This window comes from Bidens hawaiensis, unplaced genomic scaffold (genome assembly GCF_021521415.1).
Source record: "Bidens hawaiensis isolate Kalapana, Puna unplaced genomic scaffold, B.hawaiensis_p1.1 tig00035983_1, whole genome shotgun sequence".
NCBI classification, from domain to species: Eukaryota; Viridiplantae; Streptophyta; class Magnoliopsida; order Asterales; family Asteraceae; genus Bidens; species Bidens hawaiensis.
In genome coordinates, this window is record NW_027496280.1 from 30,080 (window position 1) to 38,632 (window position 8,553).

The 8,553-nt window shown below is 38.0% G+C and overlaps 1 pseudogene across 1 annotated transcript; it reads left to right on the top strand.

Annotated features, from left to right (window-relative positions):
- Positions 1 to 3,007: 3,007 nt before the first annotated feature.
- On the top strand, positions 3,008 to 6,001 carry LOC143588095 (heptahelical transmembrane protein 2-like; annotated as a pseudogene). Its single transcript, XR_013145022.1, has 4 exons — positions 3,008 to 3,330; positions 3,733 to 3,828; positions 3,948 to 4,026; positions 5,272 to 6,001. The product of XR_013145022.1 is annotated as a heptahelical transmembrane protein 2-like (transcript).
- The last annotated feature ends 2,552 nt before the right edge of the window (positions 6,002 to 8,553 follow it).

Below are 8,553 nucleotides of genomic sequence, written 5' to 3' on the forward strand. Positions count from 1 at the left end.
TTAGCAGAAGAATAAAGTATCCTACCTTGGTTACCTAAGGATCCTAGATCCTACCCTTTGGTATCCACTTTTTGGGAAGGTTAGTTCCACCCGGAATGGAATCCCTTCTTACGAAGAAAAATTGGTTTTTCCAGAGGGTACCATTAAGGGTGACTTTGAAAATGGGAATTTCTTAGTGAGGTTTTGACTTGAAGACGAAGCGTTTATAACCATGGGTAACAAGATTGTACAGGTATGCTAATTCTGCTAAGCCGAACTCAACTACTTCTTCTTCAGTTACCCTCTCTATAGTATGAAGGGTTCTCCACAATATCGGCATGGTCTGTATGTAACTAATTCCCGTTAGGGTGAAGAACCTTTGGGTGAAATCGGGAAAAGGATACTTGTAACCTATCAAAAATGGTTGGGCCGGAAAGCAAACCCAGTTTTTCGAAATACTATCGCTACGGGCTGTTGAGTCGAAGGGTCGGAAAACTGTATCAGCTGGAAAGTGTGATCGGATTTCATCGATTTCCGGATCTGTGAACTTACAGGTCTCGGAAGAGGGGGCTTGGAGGATGCCTTGTGGATAAAGATCATCGGGGTCGGTATGCTTGAAAGAAGAAGACGAAGAAGGTACAGAAGTAGTCGACATGCTGAAAGAAAATAAACAAGAGTAGAGAAGGATACCTGAGAAGCGCCTGGATCTGTGATTATAAAAGAGTTATAAGCATCGCATATATAGGCGGCGTATAATTATGGTTTGTAGATATTAAACCGCCTGACACACGTCTAATCACCTTCTTTTTTGCAGGGATTTGAAATTCAAAATGACAGCTGTTTTACACAATCACCCGCCATTTTGGGGGCAATTGTTAGGGCATGAATTTTCTGCTGAGGATTCTTAATCCTTAACTATCTTGTGGATGGATTATCCTTGAGATATGTTACAGATTATAAAGGATCAATGATCCTCGGTGTTATTTGTTTACTAATTATTGTGTTTAGTATGGTGATGTGTTAGACAGGTATAACAATCTTAGGACATGCTGACATCAATTATCCTCATTGAGTATTCTCTAGCTGGAGTATGGATACAGGATCCTTATTCAGTATAGCTAGTAATGGACAATTTCGTATGAAGACTGATGTTTGAATATCAACTATGGTTCCTAGACCTGGTCCACCACTTATTTCGTTACTGAACGGCTACTAGCACGTGGTCAATTAGCACGTTGGGAGAAGGTGGAAGACTAGCGAGATTATAAGAATAGTTGTTAGTTAGTTACTTATTATTTTCTTTATATAACCAAGTTGTGATCAACATTAGGCATACACACGCTCACATTTACACTCGTATTCTAGTTGTAGCTCATTAGAAAACACACACATAGCTTTCATTGTAACTATTGATCAACAACTCCAACCCTTGTAATCACCTTTTACTATTAATAAACTTGACGATAATAGTTTTCACCGTCCGGGGTTTTTTGTGTCGGAGATTACTATAATCACGTACCATCCGACCAAAGATCACCTTGTTAATCCTTGACCGAAGCAATTCGACCAAAGATTACCTTGTTAGTTTTTGACAGAAGTAAAGATTATCGTAATTAAGGGTTTTTTCCCTCGTGATCAAATCCTTGTGTTCATCAAGATTTCGGTTATACATTCATTGTCATCGTGTTAGCACTATACCTCACTTTACAAATTTGGATACATTATCCTTAGCAGATTTTTATCCAAAACACCAAGTACCAACACCCAATGTCCAACACCACCACCACCCACCGTCCGCCGCCACCACCACCATGCACCGTCCGCCGCCACTACCACCCACCGTCCGCCGCCACCACCACCACCGTCAACCACTCACCACCACCACTGTTAACCACCCACCACCACCACCACCACCACCGTCTATCACCACCACCACCCACGTCGGCCACAACCACCGTCCACTACCATCACCATCCACCACCACCACCCACCATCTGTCTCCACCACCACCCGCCACCACCATCCACCAACACCACTCACCAACGCCACCACCCACTATCCGCCGCCACCACCATCCACCACCACCACCACCACCCACCATCCACCGCCACCACCGCCACCACCACCACCACCCGCCACAACCATCCACCACCACCCACCATCACCGTCCACCACCACCCATTTTCGGCCACCATCACCGTCCACCACCCACCACCACAACCGTCCATCACCACCACCCACCGTTCACCGCCTACCAGAATCGTCTACGACCACCCACTTCCATAGTTCGTACACCCCTACCAATTGTTTTAGCAGTCTACAAACGTTAAATGACTTTTATAAACTGTAATATATATGATAGGTAACTAATTTTCAGCTTATGCAGACGATATCCCGTTTATAAAACAAACAATATTATATTTTTAGATTACGGACCTTCAGACCACATCTTCAGCTGCAAACATTAAATCAGATGAAATTAGATTACAAACAATGTTTGTCTTTAAAAACAAACAGCACCTAAAAGAACACTACCATCATCACATTACAAAGTGGGTTGATGACAAAGCACGAAGTTCAAACAACCAAGACCGACTCATATGATTAACAAGACTAAGCTTGGATTTTATGCTCCAATCATTTTATTATCCGTACACTTTTAGTTTTGAAATCTTTCGTACATCAAACACGTGTCATTGACCGAAATAACAATTCATACTTTTCATATTTCTTACCTTCCAAATCATGTTTTAAAATTCTCTTCCAAAACAAAAGAAACAATCAACGGTAGTAAACACACTAATCACCTGCATCGCCACTCCACCTGCTCCATCTCATCACACCGTTCAACCACATTAACTGTCAGAACGAACCGTTCATCTATCAACACGTGTCACAAGTAAACATCACTTCCCACACCAGATCACAACCCAAAAATGAAAAATGAAAAATAAATCTAATAAATTTACATCACAAGTCTAATGGCAGGTTATAAATTATTCAACAGCTGGATGCTTCTTCCATGTCAATATTTCTTCATTTCAGTTATAACTCCGGCGACTGTTATTGTGATCGGAGATATAGTTTCCGGCGAATGAAACGCCGGTGAGATTGACACCGGCCATTCGAATGAAGAAGCGAGGACGGAGTAGTAACGGCGGAGGAGACGTCGTCAACTGTACGGACACGATGTAAGGAGAGATCCGGTAAGCGACTGTTAAAGTACGGCGAGTTGCCGGAGTATTTGAAAGATAACGAGTTTATTTTGGACTATTACCGGTGCGAATGGCCGTTGAAGGATGTCAACAGAAGCGTATTCGCTTGGCATAACGAAACCCTAAATATCTGGACATACAGATAAAAAAAAAGATAGAATACAAAATGCTTAATGCACATCCGCGTAAAAAAAATACATATATTCGTTAAATTGATCAATGAAATCCCATCAGAATTTCGAAATCGTCAATATATATTCAATTAATCATCGGTTCCCCGTCAAAAACAGATTTGGATCGTTAATCAATCAACTTTACTTTTCTTCACCAAAACCGTTTTGAGCGCGTTATGGATTTCTGCGTTTTTTTTCTGTATTTTGGCTTTTGAGCGTGTTTGTTTTTTGGTTTTGAGCGTTTTGTTTTTGGCTTGAGCGTGATTCGCATACGTTTTTGTCCGTTAAGGATTATTGTACGATATCGCATACGATATCTTAACCCTATATACTGATCATGATTCATGAACTTGAATTTTGTGAAGGCATTTGATAGGATTTTTTATATTTTTGTCAATGGCGGTTTGGAGCTTGATGAATAAGGATAAGGTGGAATCAATGGTGGCGAGTTTCTTCTCAAGGTCTTTTAATGGCGTCAGTGACGTCATTCTGTTTATTTTATATCAGAATTGTTAAATAATATTTACTGTATTCTGTGATTCTGTCCATTGATAACTTTTATGTCATATTTTAAATGCAGAGCTCACGGTTTTCAAGTACCTACCTTGACGACAATGACAACGAAAGCTAACGGTTCCGTTGTTTCGATGTTAACGCCGGTAAGTGATGGTTGCAAGTATTACATGTAAACAAATCACACGTAGCATCTGAGTAATTAATTTTATGTACTGAACGGTAATTACGTTAAAAATTGAAACCACACCGATTCTTCCTAATCAAACAACAAAGAATAGAACTGTTCCAAGCTAGTAATTATTAAAATGATATTTTAGAAATAAATGAGGATATATTAAAGATAGAATTGACAAGAAAAGGTTGGGGACAATATGATCACAAAAGGTGATTTGGGAATTATGGGTTTGAAAATCCATATCACATGATATGGTTAGTAAAAGAAACATATACCTGACAAGTCCCTTTATAACTGCTACTTATATATGAATATGACTTCAATTTCGAAATCTTTTTTTGTTTGCTACATATATGTTCACTTTTGAACAAACACACAATGCACCACATAATCAGCATTTAATGTTTATGATCACAGTATTCATTTTCAATAAGCATTAACCATTTCACGTGGTACCTTTTTAGTGACTGATTAATGACTGAAAACTAACTTTTATCTTGCTGACGACGTTGTGCCGTAAAACGGGTCTTCTAAATAAAAACACGATAGGAATGTTCATGTTCGTTTAATTTTAACCGAACAAACTACTAAGGAACAATTAAATGAGTCAAATTTCGCGGTTCGCACTTGTTTGTTTGTTCGTTAAGTAAATGATTTTTCCGCGTACATTTGTTCGTTCGTTAATAGTATAAACAAACGATTCATTAACGTAAAGGAACGAACACTAAATATGATTTGCTACAATTTAGTCTAGTTTTATCAGTCTTTTAGTTCAAAAGTATTATGTTTACTTTTAACATTAACATTGTTGGAACAAAAACTGAATACCTAGAACAAACTATTTATTATATGTGATATTTGAATTTCACAAATCTAGACCGAATAATTAACCTATAACTTTTTAGTGAATGTTAACCAGCGAACATAATACAACGTACACGAATGGGCATAAACGAGTTTAAATGAACGAACATAACGAACTTTCAAGAACATAGATGACCAAACAAAACATATTTTCAAGTTTATTTAACTAGAAGAAAATAAAAGTTGTTCATGTTCGTTCGTTCATTCGTTCATGAACATAGATGAATTTTACCTTAATCGTTCACTAGACGTTCAATTCGTTTACGTTCATAACTTTAATCATTTTAATGAAACCATCAACCATATTAATCAATAACTCAATCATTTTAATGTCAATGGTGTTGTGCAGGATCCAATGGTAGGAGACATGTATAAACCATCAATCATCTTAATCAACAACTCAATCTTCGTGTTCTTAACCGGAGCCATGGGCTGCTTAATCAGCAGCTCAATCTCCCACCTCTTTGCTTGCCACTCAAAAACCTTCAACCTCTTTTTCTGGCGTCTAGACTACGCCGGAATCTCCTTAATGATCGTCACCTCATTCTTCGCCCCAATCTTCTATGCCTTCAACTGCCACCCGTTCTCACGCCTCTTCTACCTCTCCGCCATCACCACCCTCGGCCTCCTCGCCATCACCACCCTCCTCTCCCCCGCCCTCTCTGCCCCTCGCTACCGTTCCTTCCGGGCCACCATATTTCTCGCCATGGGGTTCTCTGGTATTGTTCCTGCGACACACGCGGTCTACCTCCACCGTGCTGACCTCAAGATATTATTGGCTCTTGTTTATGAGGTGTTCATGGCGGTTTTCTACTCCGTTGGAGCAATGTTTATGTTAAACGGATACCCGAAAGATGGAAGCCGGGTGCATTTGATATTGCAGGGCATAGTCATCAGATTTTTCATGTTTTTTGTGGGTGGTGGTTTGGCTCATGCTGCTGCAACACTTGTGATTATGAATTTGAGGCAAAGCTCGCCGGGATTGTGTGCTGGTGGTGCGACTTGGATGTGAAAGAAGCGAGTGTTGTTATTGAATGCGGTGTTTGTGTGGGTGATGTGTGATTTGTGAGTGTTTTGTTTCCGGGTTTTGGAAACGCGTTTGTGCTTTAGAAATGAGTTTAGCAAAGTGTTGTTTTTTGTGAAGTTAAGGAATTAGTATATTTATGTTGTATCATCGTATGTTGTTAGTTTGTTTTAAGGAATCAACGTACAAGATTGCCGTTGGAACTTGAAAATCTCATGGTCCATGGCCTGTATCGATTGTTTAGACAGCTATTTTTTTTTTATTCGAAGTTTTATATAATTTACTATAAAACGATTACAATAAAGTGGCAGGAAAAGAATCAAGACTTCCCAGTGGGGTCACCCATCCTAGTACTACTCTAGACGAAGCACGCTTAACTGTGAAGTTCTGTAGATACGAGGCACAAGTAGCTGCAATGCTATGAATGTAACATAGATATAATAAACACTTTGCTATTGAAGCATTGATAAAACAAAGAGTAATAGTTTATGAATTAGTGCATGTATTGTATGAACGATAAACCATTTATTTATTTTTGAACCGGCCACTCGCGTTTTAAATCCGTGGTAAGTCCTTGCCACTAGACCAGAAGAAGCCTGATGGTGTAAATCATATATATAATATTATTGTTGAATAGTAAATTCACATGCCCATCAATTTATACCATTTGCTCACAGTGAGACTTTGGACCCTCAATAATTGGGAATTACATATTTATTTTAACATCTTCATATCATTGAGTTACTGACCCCTTTGGTATTATCACAACTCCTAAACAATGAAAATAAAAAGTCTAAAAAGTTACTCCACTTATTAGTATGTGTTCACTTGTTTAAGCACCGCAATTTCTTTTATAGGAAATGTACTTAGACATGAGTGATTACGTCCACGACCAAACTAAAGAGAGTTTATTTATTTTATGGGTCCGAAATCTGTACATAGTACGGTTACAATAAGGTTATTTATCTATTTATGGAAACCAGTTACAACAAAAATATCCATATAAACCGTCACGTCATCGTCACATCATATTTCAAACTTTTTTTAAAAACCTTTATTTCTTCCACAACAACAAACCTCCACAAACACCATTAAAAAAATATTGAAGTTGTACGTATATAGGGCATGTTTGGGATTGAGTTTGAAAAATACTTATTGGCTTATGTGTTTTTTCAAAAAGCCATTTTGAAAAGCCATGATTTGAGGCTTTTGAAAAATTGCTTTTTAACACTTTAAAAAAGCTAAAATAAGAAAAAATTTATGATTGCCAAACAAATTTAAACTTTTTGACATTTTGAAAACACCAATAAACAAACAAGTAGGGCTGGCAATTTATACACGAGACACGAATACACGACACGTACCTACACAACTTTAACAGGTAACAGGTAAGGCCTTAACTGTCACACCCCGACTTAGGGCCTAGGCATGTGACCACAAGTTGGTACCTGTTTTGTAAATATATCAGAGTTTATGGGTTAATTTTAGCGGAAGACTTTAGGTTGAATATAATATTAATTTACATTAAAAATTTACTCGGGAATTAAATACCCGAGTATTGGTTTACAAAAGATATGTTTTCATATTACAAGGATTTTATATCAAAAACGGAGTCATCTTGTATGCGCTTCTATCTTCAATAAGACTCCAATCCTTGTTAATGCTACTTATGCTTAATTACCTGCAATGGGTTGGAAAAATACGTCAGCTATATGCTGGTAAACACGTATGACTCAATAAAACATTTGAATGACAATATAATACAAATATAGTTTTCTCTACAAGCTCAGCAGAAGCATTTCTACTTCTGGTCTATGTACCACTACCCTACACACACAATTGTTCCCGAACCACGTAGCCCTTACCGGGAGACTAGTTATGACCATTAGCCCGCGGCCACGTAGCCTTAGAATGATTAGGCTGAACGGTTATGTTTGGATCCAAACACATGTGTATTCGGTCTGAGTTGACTTTATTTTCTACTTTGTATTATAAAGTTTTAGAGATCGTATGATCTCATGTAGACATTGATTGACTCGTTAAGACAAACACCCGCTCGTCTCATTGAGTATAATATGTTTTGACTGATTAAAAAGGTTGACGTATTCACCTGTATCGTCGGTGTTGGAAACCTTGACTGATTGATTGATTGATTGTGAATGATACTTAACCTATACATAAATAGGTTCGTATGAATGTTTTGAATGATGTTAAGCTATGATTGTAAGCTTAACCTTGAAATCTTTATCTTTGATTGTGAATGAAAACACTTGTTTTATGTGAAGTTTGATATAGCATGCTTTGGCCTAATAGGTTCTATCACGTTGGTAAGTTTCTCCAGATAAGTAAACGGGTCCCTTGGTTGATTGGGATTTATGTGAATTACTTTTCCTTAGGCAAGAAATTTACTACTAGTGCTATCCCCCTTCCAGTTACTACATGCCCGTCAAAAGATATCTTTCGTTTAACATTACTTCGTCATGAAGTAACGTTTATGAAAACTTGATTGTGAATGAATATTGGTAAAATACGATCAAGGTTAAAGGCCATAGCCTCGATTGATATTCTAAGCTATAATTCAAATAACTTAAACATAACTCCTACCTT